The 24,837-nt window shown below is 43.4% G+C and overlaps 1 protein-coding gene and 1 long non-coding RNA gene across 5 annotated transcripts in view; one reads left to right on the forward strand and one right to left on the reverse strand.

Moving 5' to 3' along the window:
- Positions 1 to 13,052: 13,052 nt before the first annotated feature.
- Positions 13,053 to 15,065, reverse strand: LOC146857635 (uncharacterized). Its single transcript, XR_014979935.1, has 3 exons — positions 14,738 to 15,065; positions 14,513 to 14,625; positions 13,053 to 13,713 (listed from the first exon to the last, which is right to left on the reverse strand). It is a non-coding gene; the product is annotated as an uncharacterized LOC146857635 (long non-coding RNA).
- The window catches only part of TEAD1 (TEA domain transcription factor 1), a 447,887-nt gene continuing 438,060 nt past the window's right edge, over positions 15,011 to 24,837 (forward strand). For 2 of the 4 annotated variants that reach the window (XM_085648200.1, XM_085648199.1), the window contains exons 1-2: positions 15,014 to 15,275; positions 15,766 to 15,879. The gene's annotated coding sequence lies outside the window, so the exon portion shown is untranslated. Of the gene's footprint in view, positions 15,276 to 15,765; positions 15,880 to 24,837 lie in introns of all 4 variants that reach the window. The other 2 variants (XM_085648198.1, XM_085648201.1) reach the window with 2 other exon arrangements.

Genomic DNA, 24,837 nt, shown 5'->3' on the forward strand with positions numbered 1-24,837 from the left:
AGTACTTTTTAGAGAGTAGCTGTTCTCTTGTCTGACCCTTCTGTGTGCCTGGGCATGCTTGTGGATTGACTGTCTGGCTTGAGAGTGACAGGGGCTGGGGATCCCCCAGGAGGTTAGCTGAGTCAGCCCTTTGCCGAATGACGACATTTGCAAGTAGAGTGGAGGGAGGAGGTAGCACCTGGGAGTGAATAGGGATGTGCCTGCCGGCCACAGTGCTAGCTCCACCTCCTGCTGGGCGGCTGACGACTCTGCCCCTCACTCTGAAAGGAAAGAAGAAGCCAGGAAAACAAAGTGCTCCAGCAACACCCAGAACTGGATCAGACCGGGCTCAGGACCCACTTGCACAAAGACTTCAAAGACTTTTAGGGGTATAAGTACAAGACCCCTGACAACAGATTTTTAGATTCTACAATCAAGAGGAACCTCTGCTGAAAGACGGACTGCTGAAGAACTGAAGGAAGATTGCCTTGCTGTGTGCTCTAAGGGCTGACCTGTTCTGCTGTGCAACTGAAGCTGAGGAGGAGAAGGGGCCTTGCTGAGTGCTGTGACCATACCTACTTGACCTAACAAGACTTTGCTGTGTGCTGTGTCTTCAACTCTGAATCTCCAAGGGCCTGAGAAGAGCTGGCCTCCTGTTTGCAACCCAGGGATAGAAAGGTTGCCAAGACTTTAAAGACTCCGCTGTGTCCCATCTGCGCTGCTGTGTGCTGCGAGGACCGTGGACTGTTCTACCAAGCTTCTAAACCTCTGCCCCGGGAAGTGCGCTGGCTGCTCTCTATTTTGCTGGAGAGTGCCGCGCTGATTCTGGCCTGACACCGGTTGCCGCTTTGTGAAGAGCGACGTGCTCATCGGCACGTGTATTGCTGTGGCTGCAGGATTGAGGGCGCCCCCGTGCTAACTAGGCCGCTGTACGGCTTGGCGGCGTCACGATCGACCCGCTGACACAGGGCGACGTGAAATATTCTGCCCGCGATACACCGCCGCGGCCCGGGGGCCTGAAACTGATCAAGAGCTGCACTTCCCCGCTCTGCGAAGCCGCGAGGAGGCTGCGACCTGATTGGTTGCTGACCGGAGGCTTGGCTGGAGGAGCCGCGCTACGAGTGGCTGACTCCGGTGACGTCAAAATCATCACTGGGGCCTCGTCGAGGGAGCCGCGACGGGATTGGTCCATCGCTCGGGAGCTGTGAAAGCCCTGCACCACGCAGCCTGAGAGGAGCGCTTTAGTTCTAAGCGCAAGAGGCACCGCTGGAGGAACGTGATTACTTAAATACTGAAAGCCTACAAACGTATTCCTTTCCTTTGAATACAAAGTCCCACGAGAGACTAGAGACTATCTTTTTACGCTCCTAACAACCTAAGAAAAAGATTGATGTGCAACGCTATGATAATTGATTTCCACTGCTGAAACTAGATAAAGTTATATTTTTGATATACTTACCTGTGTGGTCTACGTTTGTGGTGTACTAGGGGGGTCATTGTAGTTGTTAAGTGCGAATACCTTACACATTGCCTTGGGGATAAGCCTGTCTGCTCGAGCCAAGCTACCAAGAGGGTGAGCAGGGGTTATCTACCGTGTGTGTCCCTGTACCCTGACTAGAAGCAAGGGTCCCTATTTGGTCTAAGGTGCTTACCTCTGCCAACTAGAGACCCCCAGATCTAACAAATGCAAATTCATTTCTCTCATATTTACCTATTCTGTCTAAATGTCAGATCCTAAGTCAGAACCGGTCACCGGTAACAGAATCAGAGTTTCTGGCCGTCATGTAGAGTCACCGTCCTCTCCGTCAGCATAGGGACCTCGGATCATCAGTTCGGGAAGAAGTGGCGCTAGACCTCTCTAGTCTACTAATATTTATACCAAATTTATATTCTGTAATGTTACAATTTATTGTGCAGAACGGATGAATGGCGGAAATAATGTCATCTTGGTACATTTGCGATACTGTGCAAGATTTTCTCACACTTAGATTGTCCCAAATAATGAATAGAAAAATTAGATGTCCATGACTAATTCGATACGTCTACGGATGTCTCATTTAGATAATTTGTATCCCAGTCTTGGGATCATCAGCTCATAAGTTCAGTATTCGTATTTGTAACACATTTCATGTTCAGGGGCTCTTGGCATCCGTCCTGGATTTGTCATCATGATCATGGCTTTTCAGTTTTGTCGAGTGGGCAAGGTCACAGGCAGCGCGAAGCTTCCTTGTAAAAATTTCCATCAACTCGAATGCAGGCTGCGGGTGGTAGCCATTTTCTGGTAGGCCACATTGGTCAACTTAAGTGAAATAGAACATAAAACAGAATTACTGCACGGAAATGATTATACAGTGTTATTCTCCTGCTAATACCCTTATGTGTATGTATTTATCTAGCCATTTGGGACATCAAAAGCCATTAATGCATATTAATTATAAGCGCAAAACACAATAATATTACATAAGCAACATCTATTTCTGTCAGTTTGCTCACCAACTTAGTTCACTTATTATTGTAGCCATGCAATAGCATTCCCACGTGTAATTCTCTTGTAATAAGGTTGGTTAGACAAGACTTGACAAACTCTTAATGATTAATAATTAATCAGTAGTACTTTTAATTATAACATGCGAAAATGAAACAGGTATTCGGTTATAAAGAAAAAACCCTGCTCCATCTATCCCCCCTTTGGTGATATCTTATCACCACAAAAATCAAAACCCAAAAATCAATTTAATTTCCCCTTTTGGAAGAAATTCAAAATATCTTCTTGCTCATTTTTCAAACCCTTGTTTCCAACTCATCTTCTTTCTTAGTTTCTATATACATGTTTTCCCTCAATTCTTCTAATTCTATTTCTTGTGGATCTCTTTCTGGTTTCTTTTGTCTCTTTTTAACATTTTCTTTTGTAATTTTCTTTTTATTTCTTCTATATCTACAACACATACACCCTAATCTAAGGATCAATAATGCAACAATTACACAGGTTAATGGAAATAATATCTTACCAAAAATGGTACTACCTATTTTAGCTACAAAATTCTTAATAGCAATCATCTTATTAGCCATTTTAGTCCAGATACTTTCAGCTTCCAGTGGTACTAATTCTTCATGCAAATCAGTAATATTTTTTATATAAACTTTTAGATCTTTGCTTTCGTCAGGAATGTAAGTGCAACAATGTTGAACTTTCAGCATTCCACAGACTCCACCCTCTTTTGCCAAAAGAATGTCAAGGGCAAGTCGATTTTGCATCTCCATAGCACGCAAAGCAACCATTTCTGTATCAACCAAAAGAAAGCCTCCAGCGGTGCTTGTTGACAAGCGATCCACCACTGTTGACAGCTTCCGAATGCCAAAGGCATTCAAAGAAATTCCCACTGCTGGAATTAAAGCTCCAAAAATATCTCCTACAATTTCTGTCCATGTTTCTCTTCTATAGCGTGTTAATAGATTAGTTTGTTCAGCATTGTCTACTCTATCCATGTGAAAAATCTTTGGAAAGACCAGGCCAACATAACATGTGCCAAACCAATGGGCAGGCAAACGGTAATAAGCCTTGTTCCCACAAATATAATACACTCCCGGAAAAACTGGATCTTCTCCTCCTCTAAATCCCCATCCGGTTGCAATAAAGTATGTATCATGGCACTCACTAGTCCCTATGAAATAATAATCATACTGAGATCTCTTCCTTGTAATGCACAGCTTGCCTTTCTGTGGGGCATCTATAGCCATAGTTGGACTGGCTCCATTTTTCAACTCCTTTTCTTTCTCAATATCCCACATTGTGTCACTCATTTTATGCCCTTCTGCTTTCTTGTGCATGTTCAACCTTCTTATCTCAACCATGTCTAGAAAATTATTCTCTTCTCCCTTCAAACTGCAAGTTAAATTGTTTCTAAAAACATATTCTAAGGTTAATTCTTTGGTTTCTAAAAAAATCTCACCTAAAGTGTTAGCTTCTTTTGCAGGATTCAGTGCTTTATTCATAGGCAATTGCCCAAGAATATTATCTATATTAGACATATTATAATCTAATTTCCCCAACTGGTAAAATATACTAATCAGCACACTACAAGAAATTCCATACGTAGCCGGAAGATGATGATAAGTCACTCCTTCCGAAACAGAGGCAGGTAATTGCATGCAAACATAGCAATCCCTTACTTCCATTGTCTTTACGTATTCATACAACAATTTAGAAAAAACATTGCTAGAAAAATCATTAATTGACCTATCCTTATGTATATGTACATTGCTAGTTCTAGTTGGTACTATCTTCTGTGAACTCTTCCCTATATTAGTTCTGTTCTCAGTATGACCTTCTAAAGTGTCTATAGTAACTCTAAATGAAATCAGTAGAGCAAGCACGCTCCAAAGCAGCATCAATAATCCTGTACAGCAGCAGCACATCTTGCACCATCTTTTCAGAAAGGTACATCTACTTTTATTATTCTCAGTGTTAGCCATTTTGTTAATTTTGACCGTGTCTTTTGACTTAGCCTCTTCTACTCCTCTACCGAACTTAAGGGCAGCAAGTACCCAACAGATTTTTATAATCTACTAGTTTTAATATTGCTTCATTTCTTTTCCCCTCCAAGTGATTTTCCTTGGATTTACTCAATTTGGATTTTCATCACTTTTCACTGTCTCTTCATCATCATCAAACTGTATCAGGTCCTGAACATCCGTCTCTTCTCCAATGTCGGACAAGATAACTCTCAGGATTCCCACAGCTTCTTCTTCAGCAATCTCTTTCAGTAAAGCCTCCTCTGGACTTCCTTGACTGTCTGCCTCTTCTCCTTGTTCAGGCAGTGCCACATACGTCCATTCCGGTGACTTGTACCTCTGGTTTGGTTTCCTTATTCTTTTAGTTCTCTCAGGTATCTTTGTTTCTTCTTCTTTAGTTAGATTTTGACTTGACACTTCGTTCACTTGTTCAGCTTTCGAAGAGTTAACTCGTGTCAGTCTATACCTCAGTCTCTTTATCTTATTTGGACAAAGATCTCCTTTAGCATTTCTCTTTTGTTTTCCTTCTTTATTGTTTCTTTCTCCAAGCCAAGTTCTCTTTCTCAGAACTCGTCCTCCATGTATCTCATTGTCACTTTCATCAGACTCTGTCTCAGTTGCCTCTTGTTCATCAGCAGTTTTCTTTTCTCCAACAACCTCCTTTTCTCCAACAGTCTCTTTTTCCACCAATTGAGATTTCCCTGCATCATCACTGGAATCTGATTCTTCAAAGTATTCTTTTCCAGTGCCGTCTCTTGGATTTGGAACTCTCAGTGTGTGACTTGCATGTATCCAATTTTTCACTCCAGCACACTTCACAGCAGTTGTTGTGGTCAGAATGACTTGTCTTGGCCTTCCCCACCTTGGAACCAGGCAATTCCGTCTTCTGTGGACTTTTATCCTTACACCAGTCCCCTGGGCTCAGATCATGGGCTGGTTTCTTTTCAAGTGTGGTGGCGTCTTCTCCAACCTGGTGAAACACAGAATGAACTGCGTCAGCCAGGCCTTTACAGTAATCCAAAATCATGTCATCAGTTATAGTCATCAGCTTGTTGACTGGTACAAATGCATGTCTCATAGCACGTCCCATGATAATTTCATGTGGACACAAACCTGTTGTTCTGTCTGGAGTAGACCTAATGGTCATCAGGACTAGAGGCAAGACATCGGGCCATTTCATTCCTGTGGCTAAGGACATTTTGCCAATTCTGTTTTTGATGGTACCATTCATTTGTTCAACCACACCAGAAGCTTCTGGTCGGTAAGCAAAATGTAGCTTCTGCTGTACACTCAATGCTTCACAGATCAGACTCATGATTTCGTTATAAAAATGTCCTCCTCTGTCTGACTCAATGGTTACTGGGAACCCGTACCTTGGGATGAACTCTCTTAATAGTAGCTTGGCCACTGTTATCCCATCATTCCTTCTTGTTGGATATGCCTCCACCCACCTGGAGAGCAAACAGACCACCACCAGGACATATCTCAATCTGTTGACTTGGGGCATTTTGATGACGTCTATCTGCATTCTTGTGAAGGGTCCTCCCTCTCTGCCTGTTGTTCCTAGGCTCACCACTGTTTTCTTTCCAGGATTGAATTGCTGACATATCAGACATCTCGGACAGAGACTTTCTGCTATCAGCCTGAACTTTGGACTATACCAGGTCTGCTTAAAAGCTCTTATCATAGCATCCCTTCCCAGGTGTCCTTGGCCATGATACATCCTTGCCATTGTTGACAGCATGCTATTTGGCATGACTGGTCTTCCATCCCTATAGACCCACACATGATCTTTTTCTCTAGGTGCACAACCTGCTTTCACCCACTCTTTCATTTCCTCATCTCCGGCCTCATCCTGCAGCTGCTTCACTTCCTCCCATGTTCCCACCTCATTAGTAAACATTAAGGAACAAGAAGATATTTCTCTTTCTTTACTCCGGTTAATGGAGTGATTGTTTCTTGCACAGTATTGTGCTATGTCATTTGCGAATTTATTCCCAACGGTGACAAAATCATCACCTTGACCATGAGCAGCACATTTTACTACTGCTAGTTCTTTAGGCAGCTGTATCGCCTCCAGCAGTTTTCCAACCACTTCAGCATTCTTTATGGGAGTTCCACTTGAGGTCAGGAAACCTCTTTGTAGCCATAGCTGGCCAAAATCATGGACAACTCCGAAGCCATACTGGCTGTCAGTCATTACAGTCACTCTCACATTTCTTCCAATTTTGCAGGCTTTCGTCAGTGCCACTAATTCTGCCACCTGAGCGGATTTAACTCCTTTCAAAGGTGATGCTTCCACAACTCCTGAAACCATACACACAACATATGCAGCACTCAATGTTCCTTCATCCGTTCTCAAGCATGATCCATCCACAAACAACACATGATCACTTTCAGGCAGTGGCAGATCTCTTATGTCTGGCCTTGGTTTTGTACAGTAATCAAGTACATCCAGGCAGTCATGATCAACTTCATTTCTCACTCCCACACATTCAGCATCAGGCAACAGTGTAGCTGGATTCACATTCACACAGGCTCACATTGGTTGCACCAAGAATGACTTTCTCATATTTAGTCAGCCGACTATGAGACATGAACTGTGTCCGGCTCCTTGTTAAAAGGATTGCCACATCATGAGGTACGAATACCCGTACAGGATATCCCATTATGATTCCCTCACTTTGTTCCAGACTTTTACAGGTAGCAGCTACTGCTTTTAGGCAACCTGGTAAACCCACAGCTACTGGGTCAAGTGTTGATGAGAAGTAGGCAATTGGCCTTCTCAGGCGTCCATGTTTCTGGATTAACACTGAAAGCGCACATCCATTTCTCTCACTACAATACAGCTCAAATTCTTTTTCGTAATCTGGCATTCCTAGGGCAGGAGCTTCACATAGTCTGTCCTTTAGCTCTCTAAATGCAGCCATTTCTTCTGGGTTTAGTTCTAATGGGTCTTTCACCTCACTTTTGGTCAATTTAATCAATGGTTTGGCAATCAGGGAAAAGTTACTTATCCACTGACGACAATAACCCACCATTCCCAGGAACATTCTCACTGTCGATGGTTACTTTTCTCAGGCCTTTCTCAATGTTATGTCCCAAGTACTGGACTTCTTTCTTGCAGAATTGCAATTTGGCTGGAGATACTTTTAATCCTCCATCTGCCAAGTGATTCAGTAAAGCTATGGTGTCTACTTCACAGGCTTCACGGGTTCTCGATGCCACGAGCAGGTCATCAATATACTGGACCAAGATTGAAATTTCAGGCATTGCTAGACTTTCCAAAGATTTCTTCAGCAATGGATTAAATATTGAAGGGCTCTGTGTATATCCCTGTGGAATTCGGTACCATGCCAAAATCCGCTCTCCAAACCTAAAAGAAAATATTGGCAGGCTGTCAAGATGCAATGGAATTGAAAAGAAAGCATGACACAAATCAATGACAGTATACCATTCTGCATCATGGGGAATCTGATACAAAATCACTGATGGATTTGACACAATGGGACAACATGACACAACAATCTTGTTAATTTTTCTCAAATCCTGTACTATTCTGAACTTTCCATTAGGTTTCTTCAGTCCCATTATTGGTGAGTTACATGGGCTGCTCAATATTTCTCTTAACACCCCCTGCTGAATCATCTTCTCAATTAAGGGTGTTATTCCTTCGATTATTTCAGGTGTCAGTCTGTATTGCGGTATGTTTGGGTAAACCACTCCCTCTTTTACAGTAATCTTCACTGGATCTACATTTCTCATCAGGCCCACATCTTCTCCAGTAAAATCCCAAACTGCTGCTTTTACTGTCTGTTTCAATTCTGGGGGTAATGCATCTGGATTAAATACAGCATATGTCCCCAAAGCCTCACATTCCCTGTTATCCATGGTCATTCTGTATAGGACATCCTCATCTGGTGTTTCAAAAGTTATTCCATCTGGAGTACAGAAAATAGTGCAATTCATCTTGCACAGCAGATCCCTGCATAGCAAGTTCACAGGACTAGTGTCACACACCACAAATCAGTGCATGTCTGAAAATTTCCCTATCTTAACCCTTACTGGTTCAGTAAGAAGAGTTTTAATCTGTGTGTTGGACACACCAACTACTTGGATTGCTTCATCCGAGAGAGGAAGATTCTTTACATCAGCTGACCTGACAGTTGATCTCGTAGCTCCTGTGTCAACTAGAAAAGTAACACTTTCACCATTAATTTTCCCATCTACAAAAGGCCCTGCCTGGTCTATTTCTAGAGTTGCGCCAAGTACGCACTCCTCCTCCTCTCTTCGGCACTGTCAGAAGTCTCCCTCAGAATCACTTCCCTCATTTTTCAGCCAGTATTGAGCTACAGCGCTTGCGCGTTTTGGCTTAATTACCTGCTCTTCATCGTAGAACCCCGACTCTTGGCTGTACTTCTGGGATCCTCTCCTCTGTGGCAAGGGTGGTTTTGGCACCTGATTCTGCTGCTTAACAGCCTTCTGCTGTTGCTGATGCTGACCACACCCCTCACTCTGCACCTGTGAATTCAATGATGGATTGTCATCATTAGTAGACGGTGGATTCTTACACTCGGATTTCCAGTGCCCTAATTTTCCACAGTTGTGACATGGGAACTTCTTCTTGGCTTCTTCAATGTTTCCTTTCCCTTTTCCTGAACCAAACCTGGGTTTATTTCCTGGGTTATTTGCTTGTTCAACCAACTGAGCTTCCTGTCTTTCTGCAACTTTCACCTGTGCCCACATTGCCTTTTCTTTTAGTTTCCTCTGCTTTGCCTCAGTCTCATCACTGAAGTATTTTGCATGTCTCAGAATCTCATCAATCTTCTTGCTCTGCCAGTCTACGGTATGCTGCCTAATCATTTCACTGATCTCAGGCCGCAAGCCATACACAAATCTATATACAAAATGGCTCAGGTCCTTGTCACCCAGATGTTCATCTCCACTGAACTGTTTGAAAGCTAATATTAGTCTTTCATAATATGCATGGACTGATTCTTTCAATTCTTGATGTGTTCGATCTATTTTAACCCAATCTGTTTCCTTGGGGGGTACCTTATTTTTCAAGAAGGCCATTACCTGCTCGTACTTCTTCATGAACTCCGGATCTGGAGATCCTGTCTTTGGATCTCTCGGGTATTCCTTAGTGGGCCAGTCTATGACTATTTTACATTCTGCCCACAGGTCTGCTGGTACAATTATATCAAACAGACTATTCAGATCAATCCACAGCACTTTTGACAACTTCACAAATCTGTCGACTTGCCTATACCACTCGACGGGCTTCTCCCTTAGTCGAGGAAAATCATTTGTAAATGACAAAATATCCTGTCTGGTCCATGGGACATGTACATACCCACCTCCTGGAATCTCCCTCATAGGGTAGGCTGTCACTGCTTTCTCTTTTTCTTTCAATGGGAATGTCGAGTAAGTTCTATCTGTTCCATCCTCTCGTTTTCTGTACCATCTGTCTTTCCATCTCTCCACATCTCCCCATTTCCTCAATAAAGCAATCATCTCCTTGATCTGCCCTGTTCGGCCTGCATTGTTCAGATTCTCAATGTCCTTATCTGTAAAATCCACTCGGTAAGGCTTTTGTAAAGCTTTTACCTTATCCATGTCAATTCCCAATTCACTGGCTATTCCTTTCAACCTGTCATGTATGTTCTTTGCTCTCCATGTGATACTTTTACACAGGAAGAGGATCTCCCCTTCCTGATAATTTTTCAGCGTTTCTGTAGGGATTGTTCCTACAATCATCTCCTCCATTTCCATACGTAGCCTAGCTACATCAATTCCCTGGGATTCTTTTTCTTTTCTCTGCAAAGTCTTCAGCCAATCATTCAAATCTTCAGCAGTTATTCCCACAGATTTTTCTGCACCCCCTGGTTCTGACACTCTTTGTGGCTCTTGGATTGATCCCCTGTTCCCTTCCACACATCCAGAGTTCAAACTTGAGTTAGTCTGCATACTCAATTCTCCTCCACATATGGTATGTCTCCACTGATTTTCTCCCGTTCTCCACTGTGTTTCTCCTGCTCTCATTTCTGCCTGCTCCGGAGGAACAATCAATCTATTGCCCACATATGGTACTGTCAAACCACTGTCGCCCGTCCTCTGCTTGTCGAAAATCGGCATAACCGGACCTATTGTCACAGGTACCGTAACCGCCTCAAGATTCTTAGTCAGTTCCCTGATTTTCTCTGTCAATTCAAAGGTAGTCCTTGCTAGTTCTCTGGTCTTCTCATCCTCAATTTTATTCTCCCTTTCTATCTCTCTTTCTCTCTCTCTCTCTCTCTCTCTCTCTTTCTCTCTCTTTCTCTCTCTCTCTTTCTCTCTCTCTATCTCTCTCTCTTTCTGCCAGAGAACAACTGTTTTTCAACCCAGGGGTGGTACCCTCTGTTTTAATAATCCGCAGTGTGTCTCTCATCGGGGTCACTGCTGTTCCTACCTCTGGTTCTCTTCTATACCGGGGTGGTCTTTTATAGAGCATGTCTTCTAAGACATCGTCATCAGACTCATTTGCCCCATATCTCCTGGTTTCTACATTATATTCTTTCTCTGTACACTTTCTCCCTTCTGACTCCCCTGCTGTTCTTACAGGATATAATCCCTCAGTCATACTGGCATCATGCCACCTTCTCATCCGAACATGATGAGTTTCACGATCATACTTTCGCCCAAACATATACCTGTAACTACCCCCACCCCTCTGCTTTTCTCGTTCATGCATTTCATCTTCCCATTCCGTCAATGCCTCAAACTGCGTCGGCCTAGGCCGAGGCTCTAGACTCATCATCCGTTCCCGTAAGTTCCTCAATATGGCCAGATTAAATGAGCCATGTTCCGGGAAAGCTAAAACCCCATCCTCTCTCGTATACTTCACCCAGTTATCCAACCAAATACAAGTATGATACCCATACTTCGCAACCATCAAGGATGCGGGGGTTCTTATCGGGGGCAGTAATTGTCCTCCCCTAGTCACAATATCCTTATCCTTGTCAAACCAGGTCTTAACCTTACTAAACAAGGATTTATTTTTCTTTTCCTCAGCGTGGTAATACATTTTCTTATTTTCCGCAAACTGTTTGTTCTTTCTACAACTGTATGATCTCCTGTCCAATTGCAGCGCGACTCACACCAACGCACCAATCCTGGAGCGTCTACGTCACTGACTCAGTCCACGAATCCCAGCGCGACTCACACCAACGCACCAATCCTGGAGCGTCTACGTCACCCTGTATGTCTTCCAATCCTTGCGCGGCGTACACTAGCACACCAATCACCGTGCTTCCACCGTTCCAACCTACTGTCCAATCACAGCGCGGTCTCCCTGATGTCAGCAGTCGCTGCAACAGCTTCTGCTCCTGTCTCCTGTCTCTCTCGTCTACCCCTCCTTTACAAACCTACTTGGTAGACTTTGTTTCAATTTCTACAAGTCTGTTAATTACAACATACAAACATCTCCATTGTCTGCTTCGCTAGCCACAGAACAGCAAAAGTCCTTTCCCACGAGAATTCTGCCTTTCCCGAGAGCAGCGCTTACCTCTGCCCTACTACAGAATCATTACTTCCGTTGATAAAGTAGCACACCCCTCTACTCTCCCCTTCTAACAAGCACCAATTAACTGTTTTCTCCGGAATGCTCCTAAGAGTTTCACAATTAACCAGAATGCCTTCTCATTCACGCACTTTCACACCACAAAATGTAGTACATTCACACAGAATTCTGTCTTTCCCGAGAACAGTCTGTCCTACTACAGAATTATATCACACGTTAACAAAGCAGTGCTTACCTCTGCCCCGTCCTTCTAACAAGCTCCGAGAATATCTAATACCTTTCTAATGATAGGCGTTAATGGAATGCCATACAGACCCCTGAGACCTAAGACCAGAACTTCACAGATAACCTTCGCTATCATATACACTTCTCTCACACAGAAAATAAGTTTCTAATGGCAACACACGGCGATGCTACCTCATCGAACCCAGACAATGCGACGCGCAACTTCAATTATCGCACGTTTTCCCCTGTCTGCATACAGGGTCAACAATCCCGCCTTTTTCCGAGAGCAGCACTCCCCCTGCCCTACTACGGAACTGTCACTGACTCCCTACGTCCCAGAAGCCATTCACAATACATAAAACTCAACATGACTTCAACATACAGTGTTAGTACAAATATCAATCAATAATCAACAAGCCTATATACACGCAAATTCACCAGATCAAGACAATAGTAAACCATCATTCTGCTACTAAGAAACTGGTGCAGAACAGAGCTTCCGAATCCCCTCTACTTCCACGGACGGAGTGATCTTACAGTCACACACGCACACACACATCACACGCTGGTGGGGCCCATTACACCAACATTCATCCTACCACTCTTATCCGTGCTATGTATAAGGGGAAACACTTTCCGATACCTATCCAATCTGCATGTACTTTGAGGTCAATAGCATCTACTAGTTGCTTTTAAATCTGGCAAAAACATTTCCAGTAATATGCAAATAAATTCAATAAACATGACAAGAAAATAACCACCCGACACAGAGATTCAAACAGAATATTTGTTTATCTAAAATTGTAAGAAAAGCCAATTAAATGCAAATTCATTTCTCTCATATTTACCTATTCTGTCTAAATGTCAGATCCTAAGACAGAACCGGTCCTCAGTAACAGAATCAGAGTTTCTGGCCGTCATGTAGAGTCACCGTCCTCTCCGTCAGCATAGGGACCTCGGATCATCAGTTCGGGAAGAAGTGGCGCTAGACCTCTCTAGTCTACTAATATTTATACCAAATTTATATTCTGTAATGTTACAATTTATTGTTCAGAACGGATGAATGGCGGAAATAATGTCATCTTGGTACATTTGCGATACTGTGCAAGATTTTCTCACACTTAGATTGTCCCAAATAATGAATAGAAAAATTAGATGTCCATGACTAATTCGAAACTTCTACGGATGTCTCATTTAGATAATTTGTATCCCAGTCTTGGGATCATCAGTTCATAAGTTCAGTATTCGTATTTGTAACAAATTTCATGTTCAGGGGCTCTTGGCATCCGTCCTGGATTTGTCATCATGATCATGGCATTTCAGTTTTGTCGAGTGGGCAAGGTCACAGGCAGCGCGAAGCTTCCTTGTAAAAATTTCCATCAACTCGAATGCAGGCTGCGGGTGGTAGCCATTTTCTGGTAGGCCACATTGGTCAACTTAAGTGAAATAGAACATAAAACAGAATTACTGCACGGAAATGATTATACAGTGTTATTCCCCTGCTAATACCCTTATGTGTATGTATTTATCTAGCCATTTGCGACATCAAAAGCCATTAATGCATATTAATTATAAGCGCAAAACACAATAATATTACATAAGCAACATATATTTCTGTCAGTTTGCTCACCAACTTAGTTCACTTATTATTGTAGCCATGCAATAGCATTCCCACGTGTAATTCTCTTGTTAATAAGGTTGGTTAGACAAGACTTGACAAACTTTTAATGATTAATAATTAATCAGTAGTACTTTTAATTATAACATGCGAAAATGAAACAGGTATTCGGTTATAAAGAAAAAACCCTGCTCCATCAAAACCACTATGAATATGTATGTTATTGTTTTAAAATTGTATTGCCCACAGTGAACAAGAGACGTTGCACTGTACGGTCATCCATTTCAGGGGTTTTGCAGCCGTAAATATATTTTTGGAGCTTCTCATTCCTCAAAAGTGCATCACTTCTGGTATTTATCTCTTTCCTGGCACTCTTTGTCTGGTTTTACTCACAAGAAAGTATCACACAAAGGGTCACACATTTGACAGTTTAAGGTCAATTGTAAGTGTATGGAAACCATGGAAATGTCACACAGGCAATCTGAAAACTTGGCAGCTTTGGCCTGTAAGTAAAGTACAGCGCCTGAGCTGAGCTCTGCATTGCAGTTACTGTCTGCACAAAGTTGAGTTCAGCGTCAGTGAGGCTGGCTCAGGTTCCACGCTCAGGCCACTCTCACCTTCTAATGCCATTCCATTTCTGGTGCTTTGCAGCAGTTTTAAGATCTTAGTTTCTTGTTGCTCAAATGGGTGAAATTTCTGATATTTATTTGTTTCCCTGGACTGGAAATTTCTGAAAAACAACAAAAATATACATTTGCATCACAGGGAGCTCTAATATTTTGTAATTAAAGTCCAGTGTGTTAAAGAAATTATTATTTGAAATGATCAAGCAATATTTATACCTTACGATTTAAAATACGAAGTCTGCAAAATGCGGAGACTTTGAATTTTTTAGTATTGGGATGGATTCTTTCCTGGACAACGCATGCGAGACTATCGAGTCTTCACACAGGAACTCATTGGTGCAAATGGGGCAGCAAACGCGCCCGTGTGTACATGGAGTGTGTGCTCACATCCTCCTTGCGCTCTTCCTGGACATCCCTATGACGTCACCCTCTGCCCCCTCCGTTCAGCGTGCGCGCGCGCCCTCTCTCCACCTCCCCCTCCCGGCGCGCGCGCCCGGCCTCGGTGCTGGCGTTCATTTCATTCCTTCTCCTTCATTCCGGGCATTCTTCGCATCGCTCGCGCCGTTCAGCACGTTGCAAATAATACAGGAGAGCGGGGCCGGGCCAAAGGGAAGCGCCCCATGCGGACCCCCGACGGCGCCCACCCGCACCCTCCTCCCAAAAAGCGCACCCCCCGCCTATAGCGCCCCAAGAGCTGGGGAGGGGGCTGAAACTTTCCATCTAGCTGAAATACCAGGATTTACAGAGGTGCCGGGTAAGTTTTTTGTGTTGCTTTCTGAGACTGTGGGGGAGGTGGGGTGGGTACAGTATGGAGAGGGGGCCTGGTGCAGTTAAATAAATATACTTGTGTCCGATCGTCCACCCAGTTCTGGGTAGGGGGCACTGGGGTGGGGGCAGCGTAAGTTATTTCATGGAGTTCTGCTGCTCCTGCAACAGGCTGCTGCTGCTCTGCCTGACTTCCTTCCCTGAGTCACTGCTTGCTGCCGCCTGAAAAAAAATCTGACATTTTTCACATTTTTCCTGGAGAAGGAAGAACTTGGGAACTGCCTGAGCTGCGGCGGCTTACGAATACAAGACCCTCCCCATATTTTTTTGTTATCTGACTTTTTCACGCTTCTTTGGGGTTCGGCTGCTTTTTGTTTGTATTTCTCTTTGTTGGGGAAAATCAGAAAGATGTTTGGTGGTTGTTTTTGCCCGAGACAGATGAAAGCAGGAATGCCATCTTCTCCCCTTCTCTGCTGCAGGGCCTCGGACACGGTGCACGGTGGAGCGGACGCTTTCAGGGGGACAGCGGAAGCTGGCGGCTGCGGGGACCCCGGGGGAGGCAGGCATCCGGCTCTGGGAGGTTCACCCCCTCGGTAGGCAGCCAGCAGGCCACGGCCGTTTCCCCTTCCCTCTCCTTCTTCATTGCTGTTTTTTTTTTTTTATTTTGCTCTGCTCCCAATTAACAGGGCCGTGGGCTGACGCACCCGTTGTCTTTTTATGTGTTTTCACGTCGTCTGATGCTTGAAAAAAGCATCTTGTTTACGTTTGGGGCACCCGCGAGTTAGAGTGGAAGAAAAGTGTATTTGTCATGTGGCCATCTGTTAAAAGAAAGTAAACAAAGGGAAATATAAAAGTGGCGGAAAATAGAGGGAGCTCTGTCTTTAAATAGGACTAGTTGGCATGTGTGCCATCTGCCGGTTTTGTACTAATATATATAATTATTGATGACTATGTAAGCAATGCAGCGGCTGACGTTTAACAGTGCAAAGGTGGAACACGCGCTACCTCGACAAATGAAAACAAAAAAAAAACACTTAAAACAAGAATGATGGTACAACTTGTTCTGTGAATGTAGCGCCGAACTGTGTCTAGAACACTGAGTAACTCGCGTTTTTTTTATGTACGGGAACTGTCGAATTTCAGACATTCACTTGCCAAACATTTTCATCTTTAGAAACACCCAAGAGATTTAGCGACAGAAAGATGACGACCTTTGCGTGTGTGACAACATTGACACGAGAACCACCTCGGCTGAGATGAAAGAAATAAAAGCACGTAAAAGTAAACAATAATACTTTTGGGTAAATGAGCGTGTCCATTTGTAAACCGAGCGAGTTGAGTGGGATTGCCGAGTCACCTGCGAATTTTGTATAATGGTCAATTAAAAAAAAATATTTTCATTTCAAATAGGCGAGATCCCGCTAGCTTCATAAAGTATATTCAGAAAAAACCACAAGTATACGTATTAGTGCTTCGGTTGTGGACTCAGAATAAATGAACAAATCAGGGTGCTTTATATTTTTTATATTTATAAAAATATTCAATTTTGGGGTGGTCTACTCTGTGCGGCTTTGCGCTGTTAACATAATATTGCAATGTCAACCTGTGTATGGTTGGCCCAAGAAGTGACGTTTTTAGAGACTTTCAGCAGCAAGCTTCTGCCGCTATTTGTGCAGTCCATTCCCTAGACCAGCACTTATAAAATTCAGAAAATGTTTTGATACGAAAAGGTGCACTGTGGTAACGAGGGCATTGTAGCGCGTGCAGCTGTTGCTGCCTTGATTGGACATCGACAGTTTGTGTATTGATTGGGTGTGAAGTGGCACAGGACAATCCTACAGCCTAGATAAACCAGCCCAGGGGGGTCGGGGCCCGTGAATCACACACTTCTGGTCGGGCCTGGAGCGCGTGCCTCCTTCTGGCACTTGGAGAGTTGGCAGCTACAGGTGGTTGCGCGGCTCAGCACACAGCACAGCTCTGTGACGCCGCCACCCTATGGGGGCGGCGGCGTCAGTGCAGGTCACCTCAAACGATGGACGTGGGCAGTGGGCATTACCCCCTGTGTTTCTGCATTTAGCTAGGACCACCATCGAACTGCAGGTATGCAATGTGCACGGTAGACTTTCAGCAGCCAATTCCTCGAGGCTGTTTATGTATCATTTATTAAAATCTCCAGGTTTTACAGTAATTTTGTCCACAATATTAACAGGTTAAATTCGCGGAGGGATGGTCCCTTTTGAAGCAGACAGGTTACACTTTTACACTGGCTGTGATGTCCGCCTTCTGTTCCATGGGTTGGGATGTTGTTCTGTCTTTCACTAAACACAAACTTGTAAACCCCCTGATAATAGTACGCCGCCACAGGCTTCTGTGGAGGTTGGAGTATTTAAGCGGATTCTTTTAGGTGTCAACTCTGCTGTTGGACTTTACTCTGTGTCTTGAAATGTTAATAAAAACAGCATTGGCAAAGCCATTGGGTCTAGCCTTGACAAATGTATACATTTGTTGCATAATTTTGATTTTTTTTTGTTGCTAAGATATTCATTACGTGATACAAGTTTAAAAATAATAATACGTAAAAATGACGCCATCTAAAGGCGACCTGTATATTTTTTGCAAAGGAAAAACAAGTAAACATGGACCCATCACAAAAATAAATTTAAATAAATATGAAATAAAAACACGAAGGAAAGCAAAGATTGGTCCACCAACCTCAGCACTAAACGCAACTCCATTTTAGGCAGAGCACTACAAGTAAACTACTGCAGATGTGCACAAGCAGAATGCGTCACTCACAGTGAAGAGAGCCCATGGCTGGAGTGGGCAGACCCTTTTGTCTGTGAGGTATGCTTTGGTGAGCTGAGGCAAAACTTAAATGACTCCTGAACAGTCCAGTGGATGAAGAGGGACAAGCGAAATCTATGTGTGTCAGGAGAGAAGAGCTACAAATCTATTTCTAGGTCAGACCTTAAAAAAAAGCTCGCAGGGATTCTAACCTATGACCTGCAGCCAGCATGCAGTCATTAACCCACTGAGCCATCCTTCTAATCTGTGAAGGGGATGCTTCATGCCCTTCAAGTTTGAATAGTTCAGCTTGTTCTGCTGTAGCTTGACTCTGTATTACAGTATGCCTGTTTACTATTTATTTACACTGTTGTTGATTGTGACCAGACTGACTCGGCACACATGGGCTTTCGCTTTGTATGTTTGCAATACTTGTATTTTGCATTGAGTTAATGTACCAAGATGGATTTTAAAAAGCGTTGAATCTTATTTCTGGATATTCCGTATCTGGATCGCATAACCTCACAGAGGTATAAATAAACACATTCTCGCGCCTGGTTTGACGTTACTGAAATCTTCCTGTAGCAGCTGTAGTGAAGGGTGTATTGCAGGTCCCTTAAACAGGGGTCTTAAAATATACACGAAATAGGATGCTTTCATGACAGATTTGCCTTTTGAGAGAAGGGTAAGAGAAGGGGTGAGTCAGAGGGATCCATTTTAGGCCCACGGTACCAGCATGTTCCTGGAACCGGAAGTGAACGTCGACGGCGTCGCTGTGAACTAGGCCCTTTGTGCATTCCTACCCGGGAGGTGTTTGCACAGGTCTGGCTGTGCGTGGAGGGTGGCTGTAATCCGAAACTGGAGTCTGTTTTCAAGGGAGGCGACTAGCAGGTTTTGCATAACGTTACTGCCAACGGCGTTTTGGTGTTTGCTTTTCTTTGACTGAAGGAAACATACAACCTAGTAATGTCATATATAAAAAAAAGACTCAACCATTCTCCAAGAGCCCATCAGCCAAAGTACCACGACTTTTGCAAAAATGCTGTGGACATTTTCCATTTTGCAATTTTGTGGGCAATAGTGAAATGTAGTGTGGAAGGCCGGCGATTAAATGCTCTGTAATGTCATAGCAGTGACAGATTGTGCTCCATACACATGCAAGTAACGAAAAAGTAGCTCCCGCTTGCACAACACAACAAATGCTATCTGAATCACCAACCAAACCATGACTGGCAAGTTATTCTGGCCGACTAAAGTCTAGCGCCAATATCGTTACCCTATCACAGTTTATTAAAATTGTTTATTCTTTTGTGTATACGTATTGGCAGTGCTTTGGGGAGTTTACACATTTGCCCTAGATGTTTTCTATACTTTTGTGGAGTTGTCTTCTTTGAGTGTGCCATATTTCTAAGAATTTATTAAATCCACATTTCTGATTCACAGCATGGATTTATGCTTCCTTAGGCAACCATTCACAGGAAAGTATGTGCTTTGAGCACTTTGCATCATTATGATGAAAACCCAGAGCTGGCTGAGAAGCAACGTTTTTCACGTTTGTGTTTTCTGACTATTTAGTGGTAATTTGAGTTCGTGTGCTTCATAAACGACTCAATAACCCGAAATTGTGATGGAGCCCACAAATGCCTTTTTTGTAAGATGCGTGATCTCAATATAGAGCTGCCATCCCCGAATAGGTGGTTGAATTGACTTTGACATTTCTCCAAATAACATTTCCCGGGTTAGGTTATTCTGGGGAGCCGGTCTCTGCTCCATACCAGTGACTGACCTCACCAACCACCTGGCCTTCAGAGGGAACATGCTATTAAAAAACTCAAAGAAGCATGCCGTCGATTTGTCTTAGTTAAGAGCCTGATTAACGTAGATAGTTAGTTACTAAGTGAATGCAGGGAACAGGAAGGTAGAGATAATATTTCTAAATAAAAAGCAAGCAGGCAGTAGTCCTGCGTCACATTTGTACATTGCTATATTATGAAAAAGGCCCATTTTTATGAGCAAGTGCCATTTGCAGATGCGGCTTAGGGCAAGACTTTTCGATTTTACTGAAATTAAAATACATACTTACATATATGGGCTTTCAGTCACCCCTCTTTATCAATTGTTTTTTTCATAATTCAAATTTTTCTTCGACTTATTACAGCATACTGCATGGGACAGTGGCTTGGCCCACTTCAGTCTTTGGCTAACTTAACTGTGGGTAACAGCATTCGGCTCTTTCACAATGAGCACTTCCACACACAAAGTAGTTCCTTTCAGTCAGGCACTACAATTACAATGCATATTTTTGGAGGCAAAAATATTTTTGCTTTTAGTCAATATTTTCCTTTTTTATTCTGGGTAGGCCCCGACAACTCCTCCAATAGTAATATTTTATAAAAATCTTGACAACCCAAAACAAGCACTGACAAAGCCAAAGGCTTGCACCTCAACATCAGGCAAATTGGCTTTCCCAATGCATGTTCTCATTCTTTGTTCTATTTGTTCACTAATTTTATGGCTCAATTGAACACTTTGTTGTACCAGTGTAATATCAGCGTTTTAGAACATTAGAATGTTGGACGCTCCATTGTAGACAATGAAGTGTCTCAGGGTTAATATGTATCAGTATTGTGTGTCATAGTGCAACACCAGGCACATCTTACAGAGAATGACCATTCAGTATGATTGAGTTATATGGAACCTGCCATGCCTACTAAACTGCACTTAACCATAGAAAACATCAGGTTACATTCATGTCTAATCTGCACACTCGCCACAACCCAATCTACAAATGTTAGTTCACGGTGGGCATTAGTCTGGTGAAGGTGATGAAGCATAGTCTGTTCGGACTGCTGCTTTATTTCAATGGTGTGGTTTAAACCGCACAGATAGCGCTACACCTGCCAGCCATAACGTATATGTATTAAGATACTCTAAGTGACCTTTAAGATATTGCCTTCGTCTTTGTGCTTCAGTGAAAATTATTAAGTGAGTGGTAAGGTTCTTTTAGCTCTACTGTGACAAAATGAGTTCTGAAGAAGGGCAACTTATCGTTTTATGGGGGGATCATTTTTGAGTTGTTAGTTCTGCCGTAACAGCACGACTGCCTGTAAGATATATTGATAACACACTGTAAAATATACATAGAATGTGATCTGGCTCCACCCACAGTAGTATTAGTCTATACCCTCATACTACTGGATATTTGTTGCATCGTTGCGCGCTCCATGAAAGAATGCACAAGGGACCATTTTACGCTGTTTCTGACATTAAAGGATTTTTCCTTGCATACGTTTCCCCAGAATTGACAAAAACAGTAGGGTTGGCTTCAACAGGTACAGCTGGAGGGCATTGCAATCAGTGCCACCGCACCGGGCGCTGCCTTTTGGAGGGGAAGGGAGCTGGGGCGTGTTCTCAAGTACAATATGGTTTTTAAAAGCACCTGATGCCGTGCTCCTTGCCTCCAGCAATTTTCAAGCAACCATAAAAAGGTCAAGATTACTCTGGCGATTAATTGACCTTCTGCAGAGAGATGGAGTTTTGTCTAGTGGAAGTTTTGACTCATCATAAAATAGCAGGGGGTTAAAAATGCATTGTGCAAAGAACATGTACCATGGAGGTCACAAAGTGCGTACAATGTAAATAGGTCAGTGTGTTACTGCTTCTGTCAGATAGACCCATTTGTTATCTGCAGTTTATAAGTTAGAATCCTAATATAGAACAGTGAGCTATAAACTATCATGGAAGAGCTACATGCAAACTGCAAGGTATAGATTGCAGCGTTATGATTTTTTCCTGTCCCATTATCTTAATATCGCAAAAAGGGTTCACTTGGGCAGAAACCAATTCTTATTTGTAAAGCCAGCCCCCAACCATAGTGGTACGTTTTAATTATTCTGAGTTTGTGCTATTCCAGACCAAGCACTCTTAAACTAAACTGTCTATCAGTATGGATGACTTGTGACTCCTACTCCTTGTAGTCCTCTGTGTGATGTAACATTTCCTATACACTGATTTACACACTTATGATTCATTGTTTCTGTGTAATGTTATGTGATGTAAAGTGCTCCGACACCTTACCCTGGTATGAGTGGCGCTATAAAACAAAAGAAATGCATCTGAGAGAGTGTGGGTATGGAGACTTGGGGCACTGTTGAAGGGTGGTAGTGAGGGAATCTGTGGAGGAGGTCATTTGGGGGCGGCAAAAAACACTGTCACACCGGGCGCCACAAGTCGTCCCTGGGCTTTAATACCGCAAACAGCGGGGTTGATTTACAAGCCCCTTGCATCACTTTTACGACGCAGCGGCGTCGCAAACAATGCGCAACGTTGCAACATATTTACAATGTGACGCATCTAGGGAGATGCATCAAGTTGTAAAGCCCTGTGCTACATTATACCGGCGTCAGGTATATTGTATGCAGGGTGGGTGTTCCCACACAAGAAAGCCTCGAAAAAGTGAAGCAGTGAAATCTACAAGATTTTACTGAGTCACTTTTACGCAGCCACTGCGTCAAAACCATATGCCTGCTTGAAGCAGGCACAAGCGTAAGGAGTGACTCAGCACAATAAGTATAGGCCGCCCTGAGCATTGCTGGAGTTGCGTTGCGCTTAGGACACGACTCCAGCAATGTGTTCCCTTTACACCAATAGTTGCGTCACACATCTATCCATGCTTGCGCCACAGTGCGCCGCATTGTAAATGCGATGCATCCATGGTGGCGCAAGGGTTTTTTTCCGTGACGCAAATTAACTGGCGCATATGCTGATATGCAGAGATGCGTCAGTTCTTGTAAATCTGCCTCAGCATTTCTAATATCTATGTTTACATGCGTTGGCAAATTCAAAACAGACAATCCTATTTAAACTTTATTTTCCTCATTCTTCAATAAGAAGGTTTTTAGAATCTTCAAAGAAGCACCAACATATGTAAATATGTGTTTTTTAACCTGCAGCAGTCCTCGTTATTGGCTTTACACCAGTGCCTCCATGGAGGCTTCAGCATCTCATCTGAACAAGGGACCGGTGTGGTCTCTGACGCTGGTGCACTGTTCCATCATGGTACTCATTTTTGTTGGCCCAGAATCACCGCCTGTGACATACAAAAGTTTCTAGCCTGTCACAGCGAGTAAATATCCCCTTTAGCAGAACTTCACACTTTCTCGAGACGCATTTTAGAAATATTTTGCCATGGTTGGCAATTATACAACGTCACTTCAGTGTTTACATGGTTACATAGTGTTATTACGGCTCTGTAAGATGTTGCTTTATTGGAACCAATGGGGCAGCGAGTGCTTGCACGGTGCTCTATAATTAAAGCAACAATACAACTTTCAATGTAATTGATTACTTTCTGTTGCAACAGTAAAAACAATCATTTAAAACAGCGGCAACACGAGTAAGTGTATCAACATTGTACGAACACTGTTCCTCTCTAATAAGCCACAGGGAAAACAGGACTAAAATACTTCTAATTATATGCATGGAAGGGGCAGCCTTGAAAAAGAACAGCTACTCTCTACGTATGTTGAGAAAATACATGTTCAAAGGCTGTAGGTAATGTTGGGAAGTGTTAATTACATGAAAACATAATGGACCTCTACATTCTGCTTGAAGCTGCCCCTCATCAGTGAGGCTGTCCCTATGTGAGCAGCTTTCTAACCTGTGATTTGGCCCAGCGTTGTTTGCTGGAAGAAGTTCAAATGCAATCTCAAATGCACGTCTGAGTGAGTACCGGGAAGATTCCGAGCCTGCACCCCAGACGCTGGGCCTCACATTTCTGCAGCAGTTGGGGATGCAAAGGATGTGCACCATATAGTGTGCCCAAAATCAGTAGCTGTATGTGATAACATGGAAATGCAACTTTATACCTTAGTTTAGCTCTACACAAAATACTTACAGAGTGCATAAGCTATTTTACTTCTGCGGATGTGAATTTATATGCACTAGTGTGCTTGAAGAAGGAAGGGCGACATCTGCACGCGGAGGAACACGCTCAGCAAGCACAGGCTGATGCAACACGAACACACCACCAGAAACCCAGCTTCTCCCACAGCTAACCCCGCGGCTGTAGTTTAAAAAAAACGCCTTGTTCCATTACAAGTTCATGTCAGTTGTTGAGGTTTCGTGTTATTTTTCCGGAGTATGTGTCCAGCCCATCTACAGAATACCTATATTCCAAGCTTCATGCTTCAAAAGAGAAAAAAAAGAGCTGGCGAATGGGTGCGCTTAAGCTGCAGAGCCGGCTGCTGAAAGGCGCAGAAATCCCAGTGTCTCAAAATGACTTTATTTGAGCTGGCATTTATGAGGAGAATGCACTTCCACGGTGGGGGAATAAAAGAAGCCAGGTGTTTGGAATAGTCACTCCCCCTTGCCCGAATGTTATTAGAAAAGCTCATTGTCTGGGCCCGGCTGTGGCAGTATGCCTGCCCCTGTGAACGCTCCGAGCCCAGACAGTCGGCCTCTAAAGTTGACATCTGGTTTACTCTTTGTTCACCTGTAGAAGAAAGAAAATGCAAATAGGAGAGCGCGCCACAGCCCCAGAGCGCCGAGAGAAGTGCCGTTGACAGTTTGTCAAATAGTGCCGCGCGCTGGAGCCCTCGGGCCGCCATTGTTAGGGCAGCAACAGGCTGCGCGAGATGGGCGCCATATGGCCCTTATATGCTTCAGATAAGCTATCTGTTAATTTAGCTTATCGGTGCAAGATTGTTGTGTTTCGTGTCTGGATCACTAAGCATTACAGAGTAGGGTATTTTGGGTGCCAAAGTCTA

This window comes from Triturus cristatus, chromosome 3_2 (assembly GCF_964204655.1).
Source record: "Triturus cristatus chromosome 3_2, aTriCri1.1, whole genome shotgun sequence".
NCBI lineage: Eukaryota > Metazoa > Chordata > Amphibia > Caudata > Salamandridae > Triturus > Triturus cristatus.